Genomic DNA, 27095 nt, shown 5'->3' on the forward strand with positions numbered 1-27095 from the left:
TTTAACTGGAACAAGACCCTGCAGGGTATTCACTATATTACCTTTTTGGCCATTGTGAATTTACTACTTGGTTTAGAATAGATCGCTGTCGACACACAGAAGATTTTTCTTTTTTTCCATTTTAGAAGAAAGAAATCTGACACCAATGTACAGTTGGTACTAATAAAGGCAGAATAATCATGTAATCAATCCCATATATCAGGGTGTGACCTTAAAACCACGACAATGGCACAGCCAAAACCATCAGAGTCACACTGTGTGGTAGAGGAGGGAGTGCTCCTTGGCACACAGAAAACAGGTTCCAAAGGATGTATCTACATCACCAGACTTACATATGGGAACTGTAAATCTCCCTACATGCCCACCAGCAGGGCATGATCTGCTGATTGTCTCTTCCAATAGTGAAAAGATGCAACCCTTCGGTTTAATGACCTTTGTACTGTTGTATGTTCCTAGGTCAAGGCTGAATCAGCAATCAAGCCCTGCATTATGAAAAATGTTGTTTTGTTTTGGTCTGGTTCATTTGTTTGTTTTAAAAATATGGTACTCAACAGACAGCAACTGCATGCACATCCTTGGTTATCACTGGAGCACCCACACTGTAATTAGCTCTCCACAGCTCTTATTTTAAAATAGAAGTATTTTCTCCATTCCTATCCCCCAAATGTAACAGCAGATGGCAAGATGTTGCCTGGGTACAGACTCTACCAATCCCTGTTAATACATGAGCAATTTTAATGTCCAGAAGCATAACTAGGTTTAGGCAGAGCTTCCAATAGTACCCTGAAAATAAGTATCAAACTTTCTCCCACCTCCGACTTCCTCACACCTTCTATTGAGACTTAATAGAAGCCAGCTTCACACCTTTCAAGCAATCCTAAAGCCTCCAGCACCCCATTTGGCTTTCAAAACCATCGCACAGCTTCCTCAGTGCAGCATGCTGTTAGTACCATATTGTCTGATCCCACACAGATCCCATTTTCTATCACAGCTAATGTAGCTCAGAAAGAATGGTTTCTGGCCTAAGAGAACATTTAAGCACCTATGGATCACAACCGAAGAAGGACAGAGAAAGAGGCTGGATCTCTGTCGACGGTACAGTTCTGCCCCAAATGTACTTTCACCTCCTCAAAAAAAGGAAAAGAAATACTCTGAAACTGTACAGACCCACTAGTATATGCCTTCAAGTATAGTCTTATTACTTCTCAAAAAAACCCAACAACTAGTTATTATTCCAGGAACTGGTTAAATTCCTCACATTCTACTACAATACCCCTGTATTTTCATTTGAAGAGTTGTTTCTCCTTAATTTCCAATTTCCATTTTTTAAGCAGCTGCAGTGGAACATGGCAGAAATGAATGCCCATCCTTAAGGATGGGGAGCGAAGTGAGTTCAGTGAGAAAATCTTAAAACCGCTGTGGGATGAATGTTACCATAGAACTGGAAGACACAAGATATTTTTAACAACTTCTGGTTTGTAATTAGGGAGAAGGATTTTCTATTTTCCTTTATTTCATTTTCAGGGCAGTATCGTAATAAAAATCTTCCCCTGTTGCTTTTGTTCCTGGAACTGCAGCATCACACAAGCCCAGCAGGACAAACTGTTCTTGTGAAAAACTGATTTTTTTCTCTCATCTCTGACAATCTAAGATGGAAGGATTAAGTGATGATCCTCTGATCTTCCTCTTCCCTTGTCTCCATGCATACACTTTGCTCTTGCTAGCTAGCTGACCAGTCTTGAAATATATTGCTTGAATGGCCCCATTCCATTAGGGAACTGACATCTCTCACTTTAGAGTGTTATTAATATCAGTCCTTGAAAGCATTTAACCAATGACAATCTAACATTAGCTCACAATGGGATTTAAAGACATTACGGTTCATTAATTTATGGTTTAATGCTGGCTTCTTCCAATCTGTTGTCCTTTCTCATTACAAACGGCAAAAAACCAAGCTATAAAGTCCACAGTGTCCTGCATAAAATGCTGCATATGGGCTTCATTTATTTATTTACTGGTATGATTTAAACATACAAATCCTGTCCCTGTTTTGCAAGTCACTTGTCAAAGAATAACTGCTGGACTTCTGGCAGATACTATTTTTGCTTCATTTTTCTTACCATTTTTCTTCCTGCACAGGCAATTTACATATTATATTTTCCTCTCCCATAAAATCTCAGTAAAATATGAGAAATGTAACACAGATTTCAATCAAACTGATTTGAATAAAGGGAATAATATTATTTAAACCTTTTGAGAGGATATTCCTGAGAAGAAGGATAGGTTAGCAGCTACAACTGATTTGAGAACTGCAGACAGAATGATGTTCAGTTCTGTTATAACCCTAGTTCTTCGCAAAATTAGATCAATGTAACTGAGTTTTCATTGTTCAAAGAAAACAGAAGGAACAAAAATATGTCAAAATGTCTTGTTTGGAAATTGGAATAAAATATTTCATGTCTTCATTTCATGATCTGAACTTTACAGAGTGCTTCCTGGCAAGCAGGAAAGCGGCTGTGCTGAAAAGGTCCTGGGAGCCTTGGTGGGCACCATGCTTAACATTGTGCCCTGGCAGCAAAGAAAGCCAACAGCATCCTGGGCTGTGTTAACAGCAGCACAGACAGTAGATCAAGGGAAGTGATTACCTGCCTCTGCTATGCACGTTAGACCACATCTACAGTACTGTGTCCAGTTTTGGTTTGCCAGGAAAGGTGAGCAAGTGCAGCAGAGGGCCACCATGATGGTTGGGGGCTGCTTGTCCTGCAAGGAGAGGCTGAGGGAGCTGGGCTTGTTCAGCTGGAGAAGAGGTGGCTTCAGGGGACCTAGCAGCAGCCTGCCTGCATCTATAGGAGGTTATGGGAAAGACGGCCAGGCTCTTCACAGTGCTGCATGCTGGGATGACAACGGGCGTAAGCTGGAACAAGAGAAGTTCCGACTGAACATAAGGAAAAACCTTTCTCCATGAGGGCAGTCAAGCAGCAGAACAGGCTGCCCAGAGAGGCTGTGCTGCCTCCATCCTTTGAGGTTTTCAAGACTCATCTGAGCATCCTGGTCCAACCCCACAGCTGACCCTGACCTGAGAAGAAGATTGGACTGGAGACCTCCTTTGCTCCCTTCCAGTCTGAATTGTTGTGTCATACTATAAACATAACTGACTTCTGTTCCCAAAGCCTATTACATACATTGCACTGATATGATTCTGGGGAAGCAAGGCTTGGCACTAAGAATAAATTTCTCTGATAAATCAGTAAGATCCTATGGTGTTCCAAGATCAGAAAAAGGATGGATCTATTCTTGACTACAAAGTTTCCTTTTTTCTCTTAATTTCTTCATTAAGTTTTGTGTATAATTGCTGTATTAAACCTTCGGTGATCAAAACTCTCTACTTTTTCCAATTTTGCAGTGTTTGAATTCTGGGGTTAATATTCTTATATTATAAAAGGTAACAAGGAATGCCAGAGATTACAGTACAGCCTGACTTTAACCCCACGCCCCACTTTAACTTCAGATTCCAAGTTAAGATATTAGTATGTTAATATAAGCATTAGCAATGACAGCCACAGGCTCAGAGACAGAACACGATCCCTCAATTAAGATGCTTATTTAAACATAGCCAAGATTTTTTTAACTTGGTATTAAAGCATTAAACAAAAAAAATTCAATGTTACTTATAAATACATTTTAAATATATTTTGTATTTAAATAAGCTCCTAAACTGATGTAAATCACTCCTGCCAAAACTAAATAAAGATAACATTTTGATTGAAGGAATGAGTTTATTCAGCAAGATTTAGATGTGAAAAAAATATGAATGGTGATATGGAACATTAGTGTAACTCTGTACCATTCATAAAGTGTCAACTCTGCTCAAACCTTAAGTTGCTCCACAAGAGATCAATAACATGCGCTGCTTAATGGAAATGCTTTTTTCTAATAAAAAGAAGCAGAATATGTTTGTGGGCAACTTGGGGCAATCTCTTAGGTCTGCCAGTACCTTAGCAAGAATGGACTTTAATACAGGTTTCATTGCCTTTGTTACTGTTTTACTTGCTGTTTACTGTCTTCTGTTCTGATTGAAATACACAGGTGTAATGAATAATTTATAGCATTACACATTTACTCTTCCAGAAAATGCAAATCATAACTGTGTCTATATCAGTGATAAAATGGGTAAGCAGATACACTAAAAAGAGATATATAGCAAATGCTTACAGAGCTCCACCAAAATTACCATCCATCCATCCTTCATAACTGTCCTGTACTGCTCATCACAGACCACTAATGCTTTGAGAGCCACAGAGCTATTCAGATCCATCACTGTAGATGCTGTGACCAAGCCAATCTCCTTTAAAGTCTATGAACATAGCAAAGGTGAGACTGTAAAAAGGGAATTTTGTTTGGTTTTTTTTTTTTTAGTAAAGGCCTGCCTGTACAGAGAAGCCTGAGAAGAGACTACAACTACAGTACTAAGTAACAGGCTATCTTCCCTTCCCCCTTAACAGCTATACAACATATGGATTCGTTTCTTTGTGGATGACTCTGAAGGCTATTTTCTATGAGAAAGAGATGACCACAGAAGAACAAGAAAGGAAAAAAAAATGTTCGGTGTTTGCTAGAATATATAGGATGCCCAAAGGCAGACAGGGATGAAAAACATGAAAAACCCAGTCATGGAGAAGCAGAGTCAGGTCTGTAGCGATCCACCATTGCTAGGCTTCGCAACGGTTTGATAAGACAACCAATATACACTGTAGTCTACAATAACAAGACAATGCATTATCATATATTGTTATTTTGATAAGTGCTGTCCCTTTTATCTATCTAGGAACCATTTTAATTGACCTTTCTCAGTCTCTCCTGGCTTTCTAACATTCCCAAGTGTTTGGTGCAAGCCAGGATCCAAATACATTTTTTACAATGCTCTTCCACGAGCTTCACATTAAACTGCCTCCCTTATGTGTTAGAATGAGGCTGAAAGTTCTTGACAGTCTGACAGTCCCATAAACCTTTTTAGTATCCTAGGAATTAAGTTCATTTTTATGTGGAAATTAGGTTAAGGTAGGCTAGGGCCAGTCACTTATCGTGATGCAAGTCATGATGACAGACCAGCATTCGTATCCAGTGGTCCTTGCAGCAGTGAAACTGTACTTGACTTTTCCTGCTTCCACGAATAATATTTTTTCTGTCTCCCAGCCTTCTTACACCAAATTGCTTCAGATTCCAGAAATTTCTGGATGTCACACACAGCCCAAGTCTGTCACAACAGTTACTGATCCAGTTACTAGCATTAGATCTTTATGAATATACAACCTCAGTATTCATCTTCCATCAGACGCTAGGAGTCTAATGTGTTGTTTGGGGTTTTTTTAGAAAGAGAAGTATTTTTTTAACTTGAAACTAATTACTGATTAAACAGTAGATAGGAAAATGCTCCAGTAAATAATTTTTAATCAGATGCAGGCTAGAGAAATATGGATTATTCAAGCTTAGTTGATGTTTATATTGAAAATAAAATGCAAGGTTTGTTACATGTCTAGAGTCAAAAAGGTTCATCACTGAAAAAATGTTGTTACTTGCAATATTAACAGGGCTTGTTCAATGAATATTCTATGAATTCCTCCCTGTAAAAGCCAATCCAGAGTACTGGAAATAGGAAATTAAAGCTTACTTACTTTTTCTTGCTAACTCAGATCTGATCAGTTTGGTACTGATTCAGCCATTACTACCAATCTAATTTTGTGCACATAAAACTTCAACAACAACAAAAAATATCAACTTTATCATTCATTTTTTAAAATGTCAAAGAATTAATACTTAGCATTTTTATAGTACCTCCTATTCAAGAAATACTTAGTGTTGGCAAAGACAAATATATTAAATCTCATATTTTCTCTGTGAGTTAGGTATCATGCAAGGAGGAATACTAAAGAAAACTCACGGGCTTGTTGAAGGTTATTTAAGGTGTCTGTAGCAGAGTAAGGAACAGCACTCACATTCTGATTCCCCACCCGGTGCTTTTCCTAACAGCTCATCCTGACTGATATTTTGTTATCTCTGCTTTTGCACAATCTGGAAAACATTCAACACAGAAATTCTCTGCTTCACAGAAAGAAGGAGAAGTAATAAAATGGACAATGGGATATTCCAGTAGAAAAGTCAGCACGGTCCAGCCACCTGCCTCCATCCTCCCACCTGCTGTAAGAAAGAGCAGTAAAGTCTACGACCTTTCTGCTGACTTCCCACAATGAGAAGTTCAGATTGCCCCAGCTCTCAAATGCAGTGAATTACTGAATGCATATTGCCTAACATCCCATATGTTACTTGAATGAATAATTAAATTAGAAAAATGTAGTCACTCATTTATGATGCTATTTAAGTGACTGGAGAATCAAAAGTAAAAAAATATTCAGAGGAGTAAGTAAACAGTGAATAAAGGGAGTACGAAGAGGACTTAGGAGTTCAAGTTTCTTTTCATCTGGGATTCCTACAAAAGCAACATTGACTTAAATGCTCTTAGATCTGTTTTTGTTAACAAATCTACATGCAAGATGCAACAGAGTTAAAGATAATAATTATTTTCCAACCTTGGGATCGTGCTAATTGTGACTTGCTATCCACACAGTAGTCCATGATTTCTTCATCCCCCCTGGAATGGAACATTAGGCTTGAAATTCCCAGTACCACTTTCAGGACTATTATACTTCTGAAGCCATTTTTTACAAGAGGAAATGTGAACAGTCTGCCACCAGGACAACCAGGTACCACAGCAAAACCCAGAACTGCATGGTCAGGTGCAGATGAAAACCTTGAAGCAGATGCCTTAAGGAATACACAAAAGAAAGCTCATTTTAAAAGCAACGCTTACTGATTTTTATGCTGCATTTATAAATCTGTGAAAATACATAATGTGATAGTAAAGTATATTTATTATCATTAAAATTCTTCTTTAAAGTAAACTGCAGAAATGGCTAAAAAGATACTGCATTCATGCAACAAATAGAGCAAGAAATTCTGCAAGCTCTTCCGCTTCACAGACAAAAAGTTCACACAAAGCAAACAAAGGAGAAAAAGAGACAGAAAATAAAAAAGATTATGGAAAGGAAAGGGACTGACTGAAAAAGGAAAAAAGTGGAACTAGTTTGATCAAAGAAACTCAAAGAAGAGGAATAGTAACTTTTGGAATGAACCTTATCCACAGATAATTTGTCTTAGAGGAAACTGCTGTGAAGCAGCTCAGTGAGGATGGTCAATGAACGGCTGGGAGCTACTCTAGTTTTAGGGAGCAGGGGGGAATAGGAGCAAGGAGAATCATTCAAAATTTTGATCCTCAAGGGAAGACTTGAGTCAAGATTTTAACCACCTTTTGAGTCCCATATAGAATATCTCAAAACTTTCTGCTAGAAAGTACTAATCTGTAGAGCTCCCTAGACTTTTTAATTTAAAATTAAGCTACAGCAATTACCATTCCATTTCCCTCTTATGAGTTAGAATAACAATTACGAATCACCAGGTTGAATATGGTTTACTCAGCCGCTATCATCAATGAGGATATCAATTTCATAACCACATAGGAAACATAACACTACTTTCAAAAACCAATTACCATTTTATATGTATAAAAATGAAATTAAAATATGAAAACATCACAATAAAAATACAAATATTAATTATTTAATATTTCTGTAACATTGGATGATTGTTTGCCTTTTTGTTTCAATTTAGAAAGATTTTGAATGTCAAGACGGTCCCTCCTGATTGCTCATTTTTTAAATAATGATTTTTGTATAAATTGCAAGTATGAAACTCCCATCATTTGTTTGGTAATGAAATCTGATGACTGCACCATAGGTTTGCATGAGGTTTTCTAGACTATCAGCTGATGTAGTATCTTGTACAAATGCAGGTATGCAGTGTGCCTCTCTCTCTTACATGTTCTTAAACACAAAAAGAGGGTTTGCTTACTTCCTTCAATAGATTTAACTAGGATCTTCACAATAATATTAGTGGGAAACTTTGACACACAGTAATGGTCTGATAATGAAAGGCAAAAAGGGAAAAAAATGAAGTATCCATGAAGTATGCTTCCTGAAATATTTGGGAATCAGTCCATAAATGTTGGTTAGTGAACCTTTGCATACTACTTATGAGAAAAATAGGGTCATAGAGAGGTTCAATAACTTGCCTGTGCTTCCATAAATGCTCATCTTCAAAGTGGGTCTGCCTGTCTCTGGGTCCCCAGGCATATCAGCTGTGAAGCATCTCATCTCTTGTATGCTTTTAATCATCTAAATATAAGTAATGCTGAAAAACATTATCAAAATCTGCATTTGTTAAGGAAACAACGTCAGTGAGGAAAACTGAGTATCTTTAAGTTGATCCAAATGTTCTGTGTATGCAGGTCATTGGTTGACCTGTAGAAGACAATGACAGCAATTTAATATACATGACAGATACTAAATTTTAAAAACACAGTCTTTCTGGCATCTTTGATATAGCCCATGCATCAAATTGAGTTAGTTCTTGTCATAATTTCTGAAAGAAGCCAATTCAATGTTATTATCAAACATGCAAATGAGACCATTATCAAGGCTGGAAGCCAAGGTAAGTTTCATCTCTGGTAGTGAATGATTTCTGTACAGCTTTCAGTTTATTCATTTATTTATTCATTATCAGATATTATCTTCTGATAAGCTAGGAATACAGAGCTAAAAGTCAGAGACACTGTTAATTCATATATGTGGATAGTGTCCTTATTTATAGTGCTTACTTGACAGAAGTCGGCAATGAAAATAAAACAATTCAGAATGATTACACATAAAACAGTTTTTTTCACTTTTTCCACTTCTGTCATACAATATTATATAGCATGTTATTAATAAAAATAGTCACAGTTAATACTAATCTCATTCTACATTCACTGTTCTGAAAGCTTTTTACAGATGTGATCATTTGTTAATTTATAAGCAGCAAACACAGTTAGTTGACCTGCTCAGTGGAATAAAGGGCAAACACTGAGCAGGTCATGACAGTAGAGATGACTATGTGATCAGCTGTGTAGAATACTAGAAGTATTCTTTTAATAGATGTGGGTGCTGTGTGGGTGCCTGCATGGCCCACCCTTGGCAAATCACCTGGATAACAACACCTGTTAAAATATGAATGTAAATTGGACTTGATGATCTTAAAGGTCTGGTTGGACCTGACCAATCCTACAGTTGGACTTGATGATCTTAAAGGTCTTTTCCAACCTATACGATTCTGTGATTCTGTGAAATGGGGGGGGGAGGGTATGGATCATATACACAAAACTATCTGGAGGCCACTTGCCCCAAACTGGTCATGCTAAAGAAGATGAGCACCATCAAAGCTGGTTAAAGAGGTTAAAGCCGGTTAAAGAGGAAGACAAACATTAACCAGATTAAACAGTAACTGGGGAATTACAGAGAGACTTTTGAAACAAAGGAAGAATCAGCCTGAAAAGAAGTATAAAAGCAGCATAAAAATTTGTAGCAAATGAGACATACACTGGCGTGAAGACAGCAGCAGTCAAACCTTGTCCATCACTGCCAGAAATTGCCCTGCTGGCATCACAGCCTCTGCCAGAGTTGCCTCCCAGACGCCACGGGGAGCCTGCAGCTCGTGGACTGTCAGTATGGGGTGCAACAAGGAGGGACCCACACCTGGGTTGTGCATACATGAACCCGTGGGGTGTTTTCTCACCAACGTGTGCATCAGTGTATTGTAGCAAGGGGCACAGGTCCACACAGAGGCAGAGCACCCACATCTGCCACAGGAGGGGTGGGTACATAGGGACACGTGCCTGTAACCTACACAGTCCACGTGCACCCAGCCGTTTTGGTGAATGGGCAGGGGGCATTAGAACTTTTAGGATTAGCTAAAGAAGGTTATTTAGGCATTTGCTGATGTTCATTAACATTTTTTAAGCGCCTGATATTGTGTTGTATTGCTGATATAGCTCCTGAGTGTGTAGTTCAATAATTGCCTTTTAACTACATGCCATTAATAAATCAACAAGCCACTTCCATCCTATTTGGTTTAAAGTATTTGAAATGAGCAGTTCTTCCCTTTAACACATATAATATCATGCCACTGCAACACTGTGTCCCTTCAAATCTCATTTTATGTTGAAGGCAGGAACAGCTTTTTCACTGAATGTTCTGTTTCACTAGAATTTTTCCAGTATTTTTTTTTTACAAGGTATGAAATAAAACAATGATGGAAAAGCTGAACCATGCATGTGGAAGTTTATGACATAATAACTTGACTGAAAAGTAAATTAAAACAAAGGCTTAATGACAACATTTTGGCATAAGTTTAATTCTTATCTAAAAAACTCATCAAAAGGGAGGAAAACTTCAAAAGGATTTCATTCACCAGTGTGCCTTTGGCTTGAAATACTTCACACTTTGACTTCAGTTAATAAAATTGCAGTAACTTGGTTCAGCCACTGGTGGTTTTATGATACAACTGAGGCAATAAAATTTAGCATTACTGTTAAGAGGAACCGAGTCTCCTTCACTCTCAGTCATGTCTTCCTTTCTCTTCCACTTGCCAGCACTGATCATCCAATCCTCTATTTGTAAAATATATTCTGAAGAGGAAATCTGAACTCTTCGATTTTTTTCTAATGAGTTTAACTCCCTGAAGCAGCTCATTGTGGGATACTGCAACACTCAATAATGAGCCTGAATGGTCCTCAAGAGGCTTGTAGGAACTAATCTAGTTCTACCTCCAATTCTTAATCCTCCCTATTTCTTAAAGTTTGGAAAACTTACGCAGTCCATTCCTACCTCAAATGTAGCAGCTGAAATAATATTTACCTTGTTCCAACAGGTCTGGGTAGACTGCAGAGACTTGCTAAGTGATGATTTTGTTAAGGCTGAGTTTCAGATTAAACTTAACTGCAATTGTACATATAAAGACTTTAATGAATTGACAGAAAATGTATTAAAATGTGTTAGTATAATTTAAACAGTAAATTTCAACTTACAATAATTGGATTGAAACTTGGGAATATTTAAGGGAAAATATATCACTTGTTTAAATTAATGCCGCTTCCAATGATAACTCCTAAATTAAACATTTGCCCCGGAGTTTTCATTTTGTTGCTCCTTCTTTCCATTTCAGAAGATGACAATCTTATTCCACAGATGCATCTGACCTGCTCTCTCTCCTAGGTCCACCATAGCTACATTCAAATTTTCCGTTCCTACCTGTAAGGTGCTCAGACCATGACAGATGTTGCCATGTACTAGAGAAAGTCCAGGGCCAACAGTCCACACACACACAAGAAGAGCTCACTACCAAATGGAAATTTCACCTGTGCAGAAGTCAGGGGTTTTTTAGCAATCATCACAGGACTGTGCAACCACCTCCCAAAGAATAGAAAACTTATCACAGAATTACCATTTTTTGCTCAAACTGCCAGGCACAGATCTGTAGCCTTCATTCTCTCAGGAAAACATGTTATAGGATGTAAATTTAAAGAAACAGGCCAGCTTTCCCCCTGCACGCCCTATGAGAACAGAAAAAAATCACATGCATGATTTCCACCTCCCCCAGAAAGGATTACAGAGAAGCACTGGTGCCTGACAGTCCTGTTACCTAGCTTAGCACGAAGGAATATTAGCTTTGACTGGAGTATATCATGTCTAGATATATCACGTCTAGAGCAGGACAGGTTACCATCCCTGTGAATTTTAGCTCTGGTCAAGGAAACATGCATGGAATGATTCGCCATGCTTTCAGGAAGTCACTGTGCTGCAAAAGATAAATCTCAACATTACTTGGTGTGTAAGTCTCGGACTAACTGGACATTTAGGGCTCAATTTCACCCTCATGAACAGTTTTTACTCATCTGATTAAAGTAGTATCTGGTTTTAGCTGCACTTAAGCCGCACTTAAAAAGCATTTTAGGTTTAGTCAGTTACTTGATAACATAGAGGATTTTTCTGTTAAGGGAACTATCCATAAAAAATCTGGTACATAACAAAACCTGAATTAATTTGTCTTTATGGAAGGCTACACCTTTAAATTCAACCTTTAATCAGAGGATATAAAAATGTCGTACAAGAGCAGCTGAGAATTATTATCCACTGCCAACATTTGCAGAAGCTAAGGTGTGGAGTCTTTAATGATTTTTTCAATGTCGTGTTTCAAGTCAGTGGAAAAGCAGAGACTAAACAACGGTGTCCTGAAATTCAGGAGCCTTGTATCAGCTCTTGTATTATACCGCTTCTCTGTTCTCTGTGTGGTCTGCACCTTAGGACAGGACAAGGAATAATGTATACAGTCACCTTGCTGTGGTCTAACAGGTTACCATGACTCAACTGAACCACACTGTGTGTATTTACCCTTATTTTGCTCTCAATATGAGGAAATCTGATTCACTTTAAGATTCATTTATTGCTGACTAAACTAAATCAAATTTGCTTTACATTTGCCATGGGCTAAGAGTGAACTCATAAACAATACTGCAAGTCAGGCACTATGTGATAGCTTGGTCAATCATAAACAATACTGCAAGTCAGGCACTACGCGGTAACTTGGTAAACCACAATAACTTGGCTACTAGGATAAACCTTTATTTTGATAAGGTAAATCTCACTTTGCTCAAGACCTAAAAAACCTTACCAAACCACTGCCATTATTTATATTGACTGACTACTGACTTATCTACCAGTGATCACTGATATGTTGTCTTTCCAATTTATGTATAATATGCATATATAATGTACATATTATATGTACATAATGTACACACAAATATAATGTATAATGTACCCATCACCACATCATTGGAATTGGCAGTCCCAGATGTTTTATGCCCCTGCATCTTGCAGCCTTACAGAACAAGGAGACATTCCTGCAGAGGATAAATATCAAGGGGGGCCTACAACACAAAGATTTGAATCGTCAAAACATTTACGTAGCAGACAAGGCATGAAAGCAGATTTTAGCTCTTCCCCTCCTGACTCCCTAATTCACTCAATTTCACCTTCTGGAACCTCTTTTACTTTTTGTACTAAAGGATATCAAGAGCTATTTTCTAACTCGTTCATTTTCATCTGTAATAAAAAATGCCTATTACCCATGGTGTCAGACTGTAGAGGACTCTCCACAGGGAAGCAGTAGAAATCCTGTTTCTTGAGCTACAGACTTGGCAAGGAACTAGAGCACTTATTACGGTGGCTCCAGAAGACAAACTGAATAGGATGCAGGCCTCTCTGTCCTCATATTTATGACAGGATGAGTTGGATTATTTCACATAATGCTTTCTATGAGCAAACACAAACACAAAAGAGATGTCAAAAGAAAACACATTTCTGTTCGTGCAATAACAGCAGATGGAGGATCGTCACAGTGCCTGCAAGGCAGAGCATTCATTTAATACGAGCTCATACTTCCTGATCATGCTCATGCTTACTTCATATCACCTCATCCAGTGTTTCTCTTACTCTGTTTTTTTGCTTCTAAGCATAAAGAGTGAATATTATAATGTGCTAATCTTCTAGAGACAAGCCGCAGACTGAATAGTTTCCCATCACTTTAATTAATGGATACCACACTGTCTAGAGTTCCCAACAGTCACACTTTCTATTTATTGGGAAACCTTTAACTCTCAGTGAGGAGGATCATTATCTGATACTCTACAACTGAAGTGTCTGATGAGAAGAGCATGATTAATCAGAAAGTATTCTGAACAGCTAAGCTCTTGGTGACAGGCCCATAATCAAAGAGGCAATAAGAATGTGCACTAAAGCAATTTTATGATTAACATATACGTGATTCTGGCCACTGCTGCATGCAAAGTGTTGAGGACAAGCAGACAAAAAGTGAACAAAATTTCTTAATTCCATAATTTTTCAAGTGAAACCTGAACTGAGCAGGAATAAAGCTGCAATCACCTTCTGCCTTCAGCCTATGGGAACAGTAGATGCACAACCTAGCAAGTAATAAGTTTCCTTTTCCTAATTCCAAAACTACTGACACTCCTTATTCATTCCCTCATAGCCTAGAATGTGTCATGTAGTAAGATTTCAAGAGAAGTTTTATATTCACTTGCAAGAAAAGCTGGGCTGGGCATGGCAAACAGGCATTGATTAGTGTCAGCCTGCCAAAAAGGGTCTGCAAAGATCTTCTTGCCAAATGACAAAAAATACATCTTCTCACTGTGCTAACTTGATGATTTTTCTGTTACCTGTTTTCTTTGTTCATTTTCATCAATTAATTAAGATGGCAGTTTGTCTTGCTGCCTTCCAGGCAGCCTAACCAAGAATCATGACAGAGCAGAGATTCTATTAACCTTTCAGGGACACCTGGAAGGTCTCCAGAAGGTAAACATTACTGGTACGCTCAAATCCAAAGGCTTCTCTCATAAAGAGAAGAAAGCGGGTAAAGGACCAAACCCCCAAAGTTTTGACTTCTCTTGGATCATTGAACTCCTGTGTTCCTCATCATCCCTAAAACACTTGCTACAATATTTATTGCAGCAAGAGAAGTAAAAATATGTCATCACTGTAAGATGTAAGAGCATGCACACAAGTAGCTTGCTGTGAAGTAGCGTCCTGCAAGTTTGTACCTCAACTAACACCACAGTAACTTTTTTGTGTGCCGTATTCTAAGAAGGGGAACTGTGGATATATCTATTGCAGGTGCTTTCACTCTTGAATTAGTAGGTCTATGCCTACAGGCAACAGTATCTTGAAAAGTACCGGCGACATTCTCCACTGCTGTAATCCTTGCACAGCCCTTCACATTGGCAGAGAGTGGGTATAAAATACAGTAGCACTTTTCAGCCACTTTGTCTTCATTTTGCACAGATGTAAATGACTGCAAAGGTGCAGAGCAATGGAGAATCTGGCACTTTATAAATATTAATTAGCAAAGAATTACACTGCCCCTTTGTGGTGCTAAGCATTATCATTCCCACTTTATAAATGGTGCTGCAGTCACGGAACAAGGTTAATTTACTAGTTCACAATAGCACAAGACAATGGCAGAGCCAGGAATAGAATACAGGCATCTCACAACTACTTGTTAATCCTCTGAGCCCCACAGTTCACTTTTTTGTCTTTGCCCTTCTTACTGCGTCTGTTCCCCAAAACAGCTAAAATGACATCATATTGCTGTCTCTTTACCTGGGGAAAATATGTGAAGACTGCCTGCAGCAAAAAGCTGTCAGTGTCACAGCACAGCACAATCATCCAGGGATGGTTTCCCCTGGGACAAGAGGCATGACAGCCAACAAGCAAAACCAGCAGCTCTAAAGGGTTTTTTGTTGACAAAAGGTTGGTTTAAAAATAAGTATTGTCATGTTAATTGTGGTATTTCCATTGACTCTCCGACATTAAAAGGCTTAAGAACACAGCCTGCACAATCTAATGACTGAGATATAAATTGTAGACAAATCTCAAAAGATTCAAAGGGTTGATGGTGCACCCAGAAACCTTGATATTTTGATGAATCTTGGATTTTTGCAACTGACAATGCAAAGCAAGCTCTTCTGTGCTCTGGCCAGAAATATTGGGGGTGGGGGGAAATAAATAAAAATAAAAGCAACTTCTTAGAAAAAAGGTGTTCTCTCAGTATTTGACAATACCTGACACATCAAGGCATTTATCTATAAAAGGGACACTGAATATGAAAGGTTTAGGAACAAAATAAAACTACACAACTATTCTTTAATCTCCTCCAAAGAGCAAATCACATTCCTATTTTAGAGATGGTTTGTGTCATTTTTTTTCTTCATTTGAGTAGACTGAAAATCACCTTACTAGAATTCCATCATCAGAAGTCTCTGTTAATTTGAAAAGCACAAGTACAGGACATTGGTGGTTCCAGATTTTGTTCAGCAAAGCTCATAGTCACACTTCTGTATTACAAGATAGCTCATGCTATCTAATTTCATCCTGATGCAGAAACCTGAAAGTTCAGATGAAAGGACACCACAATCCACCAACAAGTACAGGAGTTAGTCCAATACTTCCGGAATAAGCAAGAGGACACTAATCTGAACGCAACTTATTGCTGAAGAGAATTGTCTTCTGATAACTTCTAAATGGCCAAAATTCAGTGATTTGGGGACCTCTCAAAATATCCAGTTGTCCATACCTAGCATGAACTGCTAGAGAAGCCAAGAACAAAATGAGTAGCAGAAGCTTACTTTCTCATCTCTACAGGTGGTAATGAAAGTATCGGCATGGGGGTCTACAGGTACTTCCTGTATTCCTGCAGCAACTAAAAAAGATAACTAAATCTAACACTATTCAGTAGCAAAGTAGTCAGGTGAAGAAAGAAAATAAAATATAAAGCAACAGTATTTTATATCCTACCAGCAGTTATCTAAAAGAAAACTCCTACAGGAATTTGCACAAAATTATAAAGTGACAGATCTGAACATTCATTTGCATTATCTAACCACTACAAGCCTAAATTAAATATATTAAGACCAAACTGTTTCTCTTGATATATGATTGCTTCAGCTCCACTTAGACTTAGTGATAAACCACACTCAGTACGAAGAAAATCTGAAGCAAATTGAGGTGAAGCAAAACTGAGGTGAATTGAAAATTGGCTGAATGGCAGGGCCCAGAGGATGGTGATCAGCAGCGCAAAGTCGAGTTCGAGGCCAATACCTAGTGGTGCCCCCAGGGGTCAATACTGGGTCCAAAACTGTTCAATGTCTTCATTCATGGTCTGGATGATGGGGCAGTGTACCCCCAGCAAGTTCACTGAACACACAAAACTGGGAGGAATGGCTGATAAGACAGAGAGTTGTGCTGCTATTCAGAGGGACCTCGATAGGCTGAAGAAATGGGCTGACAGCAACCTCATGGAGTTCAACAAGGAGAAGTGCCAAGTCCTGTACCTGGAGAGGAACAATCCCAGGCACCAGTACATGCGGTGGGCCACCCAGCTGGGAAACAGAAAAGGACCTGGGGTTCCTGGTGGACACCAAGTTGAACATGAGCCAGCAATGTGCCCTTGCAACAAAGGTGGCTAATGGTATCTTGGGTTGCATTAGACAAAATATTGCCAGCAGGTCAAGGGAGGGGATCCTCCCCCTCTACCTGGCACTGGTGAGGCCACATCTGGAGTACTGTGTCCCGTTCTGGTCCCTGCAGTACAAGAGAGACATGAACATACTGGAGAGAGTCTAACAAAGGGCCATGAAGATGATTAAGGAACTGGAGTACCTCTCCTGTGAGGACAAGCTGAGACATCTGGGACTGTTTAGCTTAGAGAAGACAAGGCCTGCGGGGGCGGGGGGGGCTTATCGATTTATATAAATACCTCAAGGAATAGTGCAAAGGAGATGGAGCCAAGCTCTTTTTAATGGTTCCCAGTGACAGGATAGGAGGCAATGGGCACAAACTGAAACACAGGAGGTTATGTCTGAATGTCAGGAAACATTTTTACTGTGAGGGTGACAGAGCACTGGCACAGGTTACCCAGAGAGGTTGTGGAGTCACCATTCTTGGAGATATTCAAAAGTCTTTTGGACTTGTTCCTGAGCAACTGGCTCTAGGTGGCCCTGCTTGAGCAGGGGGGTTGGATCAGATGATCTCCAGAGGTCCCTTCCAACCTCAACCATTCTATGATTCTGTGAAATATAAAAACGTTAAGTCCTATCATTACTACTGCTGATATCAGAAGTGCTTGGCAGACATATGGACATAAGGTGATACACAGCATAAAAAGCTAGCAAAGCATGAAAAGCTATCATTTGACTCTTCAGGGACATCAAGTAAGAATATGCAACAGAGGCTTAATTTTTCCATCATCTGCATATTAGTTCCTGTATTTGAGAGGAATATGGTGCAATGTAGAGATGTTTCAAGTATCGGTGACTTGTAATGGTCTCCCTGATGGTCCTCCACTTCCTGGGGATAGCTGGGACTTGGCAGACAAGCAAGAACCCAACTTTTATACAGGGAGAAACCCCAGCTGCTCTAACTTAAGTTAGGAACAGCCCTGCTTTCCAGCCAGTCACAAAACTGGGACATACTGAGCTTTAGTATTCTGTGCTGCATTCACCTTAAACAGAATTTCTGTTGGCACAAAAGGCATAATGCAGCTCTGTCTGATACCACTGAAAATCTTTCTCTTGACATCAGCTAGCAATGATCAGGTACTAAATTTCTGAAAGTGACATCCAGAAGACAGTAAAAATAGTCAGATTTGGTGGACTCTTAGTTCTACAGTTATGCACGTTGTTTAAACTACTCAGTTTTATCTGTCTAAGCAAATAAGCAAACAGACTACATAGAATAATGTATTTCATCCCTAGCATTATTTATCTGGGTTTCCCAGACAAGTCATTAGAAGAAATGTTTGTTTTTTTCATGACAACATTCAACAGCTAAATGTCAGCTGAACTATTAAAATTTCTTTGTTGATCATTTAAGCAGTTTTAGAACATGATGGAAAATAGTGAATAATCCCCAACATTGCTTTTACTTGTAAAATTCCTGTAATGAGTCGATAAACATTCATCTGAAAAGGAGTAGGGGACACATTAAAACTTCAACTAGACAGTTCTTAAAATAAACAGAAACTGAAGTAGGAAAGATTAGGTTAACACTGGGGGTGCAACTCACAATAACACTCAAAGAAAAATACACTTCCCCAGGTTTTGTCCCAGGCATCCAGTGTTTGTTTCATCTGAGTGATTGAACACTAGGTCTGCTATTTACCTTATTCAGCTCTCACCTCAAGCAACCTCTGTGATATATCTCCTGGGTCTCCATTTGCTTCTTGGACCTGACAGTGTAAAAATACAGCAATGTTATTCTGTGAAAGATCTTTCATACAAAATGTATCTCAAAGCAGCGCTCAGACTTAAATTAAACATTCTGTTACAATACAGAAGAAAGATGTTATGCTGCCGATTTAATCTGAAAAGCAGTAAGAAAAACTGTATGAGGGACCTGCACATTTACTGTGTCTCACTACCTATATTAAAAGTGCTCAGTTTACCAATAAAAGTGCACATTATTCTCTGATAGGCCTAGTCCTGCTAAATGTATCTGAAAACTAGCTTGAACAATGCCCTGAACAATCTTTTCGTATACATGAAACACGCCTGCAATACCAAATGGAAAAGCAGAAGTAATGGGGATCTGGTGTGGCTCTTTACACATCTACTAGCTAGGATCCTGTTAAAAAAAAAAAAAGGTATTTTGATTAAAAATAAAGATTGTGGTCTGAGTCCTGTTAGCTGTCAGAGCTGTCCTGTACAGTGACAAGGCGGAGTCAGAAAAGCAAAGTAGCACACTTCATGGATCCTAGTTCCAGAGCACATCAGTGTGAGTTCTCTCCCCAACACAGCCTACAGAGGCAATAAATTGATCTTTGTCTATGCTCTCAAATGCAGGTAAAAAAGCCATTGTGTGCATTGGTACTTTGGCCATTCTCCTTTTACTAAGAACTAGTGGGCATATGCCATGGTACCTGAAAATTACTCCCCAGCTATCTTAACCCTAATACCAGCCATAATTCTATTAATAACTCTTACTTATCATCATTTATTCATTACTAAAATATTAACACCTACTTAATTATGCCAATTATCTTTCATACTTTCTTTCATGTTTCCTCTAATACTTGAGAGGAGCCTTTTATAAATGCCTGCAAAATCTTCCCTGAAAATTTTTTCTTTTTTCTTACGCCACATAAGTCTTCACTTGAATTTAGCTACTAATTCTTATGTAGTCTACTGCATCCTTTTCATCTCCTGAACTTCTCTCCCTTCAATACCCATCTTTTTTCTTACACTTAGAACGACCCTTGTAATAGGGAACGCATTTCTGTTCTTGGTTTATCCTCTTCAGTAATATGATGACAAACATCAAAAAGAAAATGAGAAACTGCATATTCTGTAGGATGATTCAAAATTCTCTATTTTTAATATAGTAAAAACCTAGCAGCCGGTTAAAAAAAAAAATCAGTGACACTTATAAACTGAATATAACGCAATTTCATATTAGAGGGTTAAATAACATCATTGCTACAAGTACATTGCAACAACAAAACAGGCTGTAGATTGTTGAATTATATTATTTTGTGCTGTGAGGTACAATTTTGCTAATTCCTTCCCAGAAGAACTGGCAGGACTGTCTAGCACTTCATTTTGCAAGCTCCCTGTTAATATCCATTTCAAGAGTGTTTGGTCCTGGATTGAATCGAAGGCTAATGATACTTTAGTGGAGACTGCATGTCTCTCCAAGCTGATGACAGTCACTGACATTTTGACTTAAACAGACTCATTCCCAATTGCTCTGCATCTTTTATAGTTAGTGTTCTTGCACACAGACAAGATGCAACATTAGAAAATAAAAATGGTTATCTTTTAAACCTCTGCAAAGAGAGTGCAAATGACCATATAGAGAAGACTCAGACACATTATATCAGAAAGCAGCATTATGCCCTGTCTTGTAGAAGGTACTACATGAGTGCCAGTGACTAATATTTTGAGGGCAATACTTTTCTGTGTAAAACCACATCAGCACATTCGCAGAGCTGTAATAGAGAGAAAGAGTTTGGGCTGTCACCTTTTCAAATGCTATAAACTCCCACTACTGGTTTCAGGACTGTGCAGTCTGACAGCTTCTCCTGTGTCACTAATGGGCACAAAGCCTCTAGGATAATTATTCATTTGATGCAGGCTCTTTCTCTTCCTTTAATAAAGATATTAAAAAACAAGCATTGGCTGCAGATCCACTTCATGTGAAAAAAGACAGTCCTTGCCTTCAACCAGAAGCAGAAACAAGCAGATGGTGACCTCAGTACTAATGGCTCATAGCAGGCAAAATTCCCATTGGCACAGAGGGGTCTGTGACATTGTAAAGAGCACATGGCATTTCATAAAGCCAGTGCTGAGCACCACAACGGTGTCCTTCCCACTGTGCTTAGGAGAAATTCATCAGCCTAGGACAGCGGTATAGATGTAACACCCTTGTGTTTCCCAGTTCATGATCCCATTTCTCTCTCTCTTGCTTCAGTGTGTGAATGCGGGCATGCCTCCTTTTCTGCACACAAACACACACTTAGAGCCTCAGCAAATGCTAAGCAGCAAGAACATTCTAAGGCTGTGGCTGAACAGATCTACTTTACACCAGTATTTGACCCAAAAGCAAACTGAGAACTGTGGATTCGACACTACAGTCTACTACTATGTTCAAACTGAGAAACATAGCAAACAATGAGAATTAAATGCTACACAAAAAAATGCATATAACCATAAGCAATGCACGTTTGGAAATGTAGCATTGCTTCTCCTAAAAAATGAACTTCATCGACTGTAATCACTGTTAATAAAAGCAGCCGCCTCTCAACAGAATATATATATTTAATATTTAATTAATAGTGACAGGACCTCCTTACCTACCTACTGACATGTCAAGGAAAGGAACAATAATGCTGTCCTCCTGCTTCTTCATTCTTAAGCTTTGAATTACTTACTCAATAGTCAAATATTATGAGCCTCCCCTAAATGTCATAATATCAGTTACTAATACAATGTAAAAATGGTTGTGTTTCTGAATTTAACTTATGGTGCTGCTGTTGCACAAGTATTGTGACGAAACTCAGTGAGAGACCATAAAGGAAGGAAAGATAATTTTATTTCAGTCAAAACTAATTTCACTCACTCACAGTTCTTCTCTCATGCATTTAACTCATTCATTCTTTTACAATCATTCTTTCATATCCATATATTCACAAGCACTAAGTAGTCTGTCCGTGATGGACAACGACAGTAGTTCTCAAGTCATCATAATGTCTTCCAGGTCCTTCTTACATTGGAGATTATGGCCTAGTGTTTGTATGTGCCTTTTATACCCTTGGCTTAAGGCTTTTGAACCATAAGTCTTTTGTCTCCTTATCTGGGTGTTTTATAGCTCTAATTCTTTCTCTTCCTGCTGTATTTTCTTTAGATGAGAAAAGCCCAGCAAGAAGGTACTTAAAGATGAGGCAGAGCCTTTTTTGAAAGGTCCTGTGAAGGGAGATTTGCAGGGAACAACAAACACTAACTATCTACACATTGCTACAGCTCAGCAGTAGCACATGACTTGAAAGAAGTCAGGACTGGAATGATCCTCCCGCTGCACTTTCTGATTTGTTAGTAATTAGAAATGGCAGTCTTTATGCTGATGTGCTCCCCAAGCACTAGGGCCAGATGCACTGAACACTTGTAGTTCTGAGACCACCTGCCAGCGAAAGAATAGAAGTATCATTTGCTGAACATGGCAAGGGCACCTGCTGATAAGATGCACTGCTGCATAACAAGTGACTAACACATTCCCTGAAGCCCTAAATAATGTAATGATCTAAAAAACTACTATTAATTTTTCATGCAGATTGTCTCACTTGTGTGTGACTGTGCAAGTCTGGGAATTCTATGAGTGGGTGTGAGAAAACCCAGAGCTGACCAGCAAGGATTGGAATGAGCTGGGAAAAAAATCCATCTTAGTCCTAAGTGACAATATAAATACTTCTCTAGTCCCACATACAGCTGAGAAATCTACCCTCAAGACACTAGACTCAATTTCCTCTCACAATCCATGCATCCTAGCAGATTTTGTGAAGCACAGGAAGAATCCTGCTGCCCGCAATCAGTCAAAGTCAACTAAATTCCTTAGGTCTCTTCCTATTTGCACCACAAAGAAAAGAAGAACTGCATATTTCAAACAAGCTGAGTCACCAAATGTTTTACAGACTTAAGCACATAAGCAGAAGAGTAGCTAAGAAAAATACAGAAGCCAGAAAAGGAAAAAAACATGCATTTTCCATAGAAGTCACTGAAACAAGACACAGTGTTGGTGTAGAAGGAAGGACTAAGATAGCAGAAGCTGCAGAGAAAAGTTTTAACTTTCAGGAAGTTATTGTTAGTTCCACCATCATGCCAAACCCAACAGAAAGCCACAACAAAGATCAACTGAGGGTGTCCTTTACAGACTGGAACTATAAAAATAATGAATGCCCAGAAATGATTGATTTGTAGGAAGCTCGCATTGGTTAGAGCTTTGATCTTGTGCTCGTTTTGGCTGGGATACAGTTAATTTTCTTCACAGTAGCCAGTATGGGGCTATGTTTTGGATTTGTGCTGGAAACAGTGTTGATAACACAGGGATGTTTTAGTTACTGCTGAGCAGCGCTTACACAGTCAAGGCCTTTTCTGCTTCTCACCCCACCCCACCAGTGAGGAGGCTGGGGGTGCACAAGAAGCTGGGAGGGGACACAGCTGGGACAACTGACCCCAGCTGACCAAAGGGATATTCCATACCATATGACGTCACGCTCAGCAATAAAAGCTGGGGAAGAAGAAGGAAGCGGGAAGGTCCAGAGTGATGGCATTTTGTCTCCCCAGGTAACCATTACGCATGATGGAGCCCTGCTTTCCTGGGGATGGCTGAACACCTGCCTGCCCATGGGAAGTAGCTAATTAATTCCTTGTTTTGCTTTGCTTGCGTGTGCGGCTTTTGCTTTCCCTATTAAACTGTCTTTATCTCAACCCATGAGTTTTCTGACTTCTACTCTTCCGATTCTCTCCCTCATCCCACCCGGGGCAATGAGCAAGCGGCTGTGTGGGGCTTAGTTGCTGGCTAGGGTTAAAACATGACAATTTGTATTTACCTTTTTCTATAGCAAAGTAACGTAAGAAGACAAAAGAGTTTTAAACTGAAGAAGGGACAGGTTACATTAAAAAATATAAGTAACCCAGCTTTTAACATGTAAAGAATTCAAAGTGACTACATCAGACAGAATGAAAATAAAACTGTTTCATAAACAGCTCTCCCCTCTGCCCATTGTGTCCTTGGAGACAGATCCTTGCTCATAGGCGTAGCTTTGGATAGTTCAGTGGCTTTCTGAACTGCATCGAACTTTGCCAGTCTCCTCCAATCCCAAGGAAGTTCATTTGGTTTTCTCTGGGTCCTGCTGACTGCTCCTCTGAGCGGTCTCTGCCCCTGTGGGCTGCAGCCTCCCAGGCTGCACTGTGACTCTCCTCCTGCCAGACCTGCCAGCCCTGGAACCTTCTGCCCCAAACAGGCCCTGTAGCTCCCCAAAGCTGCACCCACCCCCTGCTGTCCTTTCCAAGGGCTCTCCTTTTCCAGCTACTTCTTGAAGGGACACAGCATGCAACTGAGAACACGCACACTAAACAAATACCATCTGTCACATTTGGGAATTTTAATTTGTGTATGCATTGACCTGAGACAAGGTCTGTAGGCAAGAACTGAACTAGATGCAATCTCTCTGGCTGAGCTGAGAGGAACAGTAATAAATTTGCTTCCTCTAAGCCACTTTCTTCAGATCTCCTAGTAAATACAAGAAGAAAACAGTTTCTGCAGACCTTATATTCTACAATAGGGTGAATTATTTTTGGAGCAAGCAAGCCACATAGGCTTTGATGGAAGTACTGGATGGATCTCCCCATCCATCCCCTCTTACATAGGTGAAGTATGTTCACACATATTTCCACAATTACACTAAAAATAACAGCGTATTCTACATTCATCACATGATGGAGAATATGCTATGTTGATCATGTAACAGGCACACATCTAACGGTGCACTGAAAGTGTCCCTGTGTCATGGCTTGACAACCAGTCTTCTCACATAGCCAAATCTGCACCCATCACCTGAACTGCAGTTGTAGGATGGCTGTCATGTCACCCATCAGCTGTGTGATGGGGATGGGAGGAGGAGAGAGAGCAAGGTTACTGAGCAACAGGGTGACAAGCAATACGCTGCCAGCACAAGTTATTCTGCCTATAGCCCATTGACTCATGTCTTCTGAGGGGCCCCTGAGAAGGAGACTGGTGGGAGCAAGCCAGATTAATTGTTCTGGTGTGACAGATTTGGATGATGGATGATCTGCATGATGGAAGCTTCTCACCCTGCCCTATGGTGAGAATGAATGTGCTATAATCAGTTTGAATTCCCTACACTGTATTCAATCACAACTGCTCCCCATCAAGTGATGAATTCGATAGAGGTAGCAAAGTGAGGAAAAAGCCCAATTGCACCAAGTCACAGACAATCCTGAAAAGAAAGTAAAAAAAATCTCCTGATTCAGGAATCAGACTCTTATATGAATTTCCTGCACCTAAGGAATGAAAGATGCCAACTTTTCTGGAGAGTTGGGATAAGGAAGCCAGTTCTTTTTTGGAAGTTGTAGCTGGGAGTACACCTAAATAGTTCTTAAATTAGAAAACTAAACCTTTGGCACACTCTACTCCAGCCTGTGGGCAATGATGACCTACTTGAGTTTAAGTGCTTTCAAATTCAGGTTGGCCAAAATAGATGATCATTGCAGGTCCCTTCCAACTGAAAAATTCTATTCTATTCTATTCTGCTCTAAAAGTTTGTATCTAAGGTTGCATGAGTTTGAATCTGTTTCCAGATAGAATCTCCCCCTTTTGTAGGGAGCCATACCCTGATTTCACACTGTAGAACTGAATTACAAAGGGATGGCAACTTCTATTATCTGTCTGATTTCTGGCCACTGAGGTGTCTTTAGCAAACAATCTGGGTATTTTCACCTCAATCAAACCTTTTTCAACAACTGCGGCACCAGGATCTTCTTCCACTCTAAAAAAAAAAAAAAAAAAGGGTAGCAGTAGTAAAATAAAAAGGTGGATGACAAGAATCATGCAGGAAAACTTCACAGAGAGGATCACACAAAAATCATACCCCAGTAGAAAAGCAAGGCCATTCAAAAATGTTGGTGAAGAAGCGGTTCCAGCAAATGATCTGCAAGTCCAGAGTATGAAGAAATTGCTGACAGTGTTGACTTCATGCTTTAAAATAAAGAAATGGAAATATGCCAATAATGTAGATGCAAAGAGGAACTGCAGCTTGAATTGAGAAGGGAGCTTAGTCTCTGTTTCCTCCTCGAGTCTCTACTGAGACAGCTGTCCATGACAGCATGTCGTTCCAATTGCAGGTTTTTTTCAATATGATGACTTGTGTAGTAGGACACAGGTTACTACTTTCCTCAGATCATTCTATATAGAATATTCAACAAGCCATCACATCTCTAAGTCAGAGGAAATGAGGACCAGACCTCTAAACAGTGGATTTAGACGTAAATTTCTTGTATTTGTCATTCTCAGTACTTTAAACTGCCATAAGATACTTTGAGGAGTCTCATTAACTATACAGCAGAGAGGTTTCATCAGCTATCCCTCCCCAAATATTTGTATTTAAAAGTCTGTTCACCTCTATCACCTGATAATCACTACATAAATTAGACTGAGACCTGGATTGCTACTGCCATTCCTGTTACAGTAACAACCCTATAAACACTCAGAAGTAGTGGACAGACATTAGCTGCTAGTTTGTTAAAACATTTCCAAGACCAGCTACCAGAGATAAAGCTTCTGCCTCAGACAAACCTTTTACCATGACAACCAGATGATGATTCTGAGACAGCCTGCACCTTGCAGCAGGACTGAAGATGGCTGATTTTGATAGTCTGACAAGCAGCACCAGAGGTATCTTTCTTTCCTATGGATTGCGACCAGTTAGCATTAGTCAATAACTAGGAGGGATGTAAAAGGACCCTTCCATCAAGAACAGAACTAAGAAGAATGGAGCCAATGAAAGAAAGGAACACAGTGCTTCTCTCGGGAAATTAACATTTTCATAGCATTTTACCAGAGACACCTCTGAAAAGTTGAGTAATAAGCATCACTGAAACCTGCAAGACTGTTAGTCTGTCTTTCTTTGAAATGGAATATATTATGATACAACCAACCACAGCAGAGGAAGTGTTTTACTAGTGTACCTCTTCAAACCAGCATAGCTTTATTAAGTGTTTAAGAGCTCAGAAAACTAGTGATAGATATATCAGTTTTGATCACAATATGCTATGTATCAATTTTGTAATTAATTGCAATTTTCTATAATAATCTTACTAGGTTTTTTGCAGATGAGAAACCAGCCTACTCTCTCAGGACTTCAGTGTGGTGTTTCCTTTACAATACAGACTACTGCAGAGTGACACTACAGGACAATCAGTAGTTTGAGATCATTTGGTCTAAGTCTGACAAATAGACTGCTTATCA

At 39.3% G+C, this 27095-nt stretch overlaps 1 long non-coding RNA gene across 1 annotated transcript in view; it reads right to left on the reverse strand.

The window, feature by feature from the left end:
* Positions 1–6011, reverse strand: part of LOC140653689 (uncharacterized) — a 52010-nt gene extending 45999 nt beyond the window's left edge. The window contains exon 1 of the long non-coding RNA XR_012043188.1: positions 5939–6011. This is a non-coding gene — a long non-coding RNA (uncharacterized lncRNA). The remainder of the gene's footprint in view (positions 1–5938) is intronic.
* Positions 6012–27095: the final 21084 nt, after the last annotated feature.

Source organism: Ciconia boyciana, chromosome 6 (assembly GCF_034638445.1).
Source record: "Ciconia boyciana chromosome 6, ASM3463844v1, whole genome shotgun sequence".
In the NCBI taxonomy this organism is placed as follows: Eukaryota; Metazoa; Chordata; class Aves; order Ciconiiformes; family Ciconiidae; genus Ciconia; species Ciconia boyciana.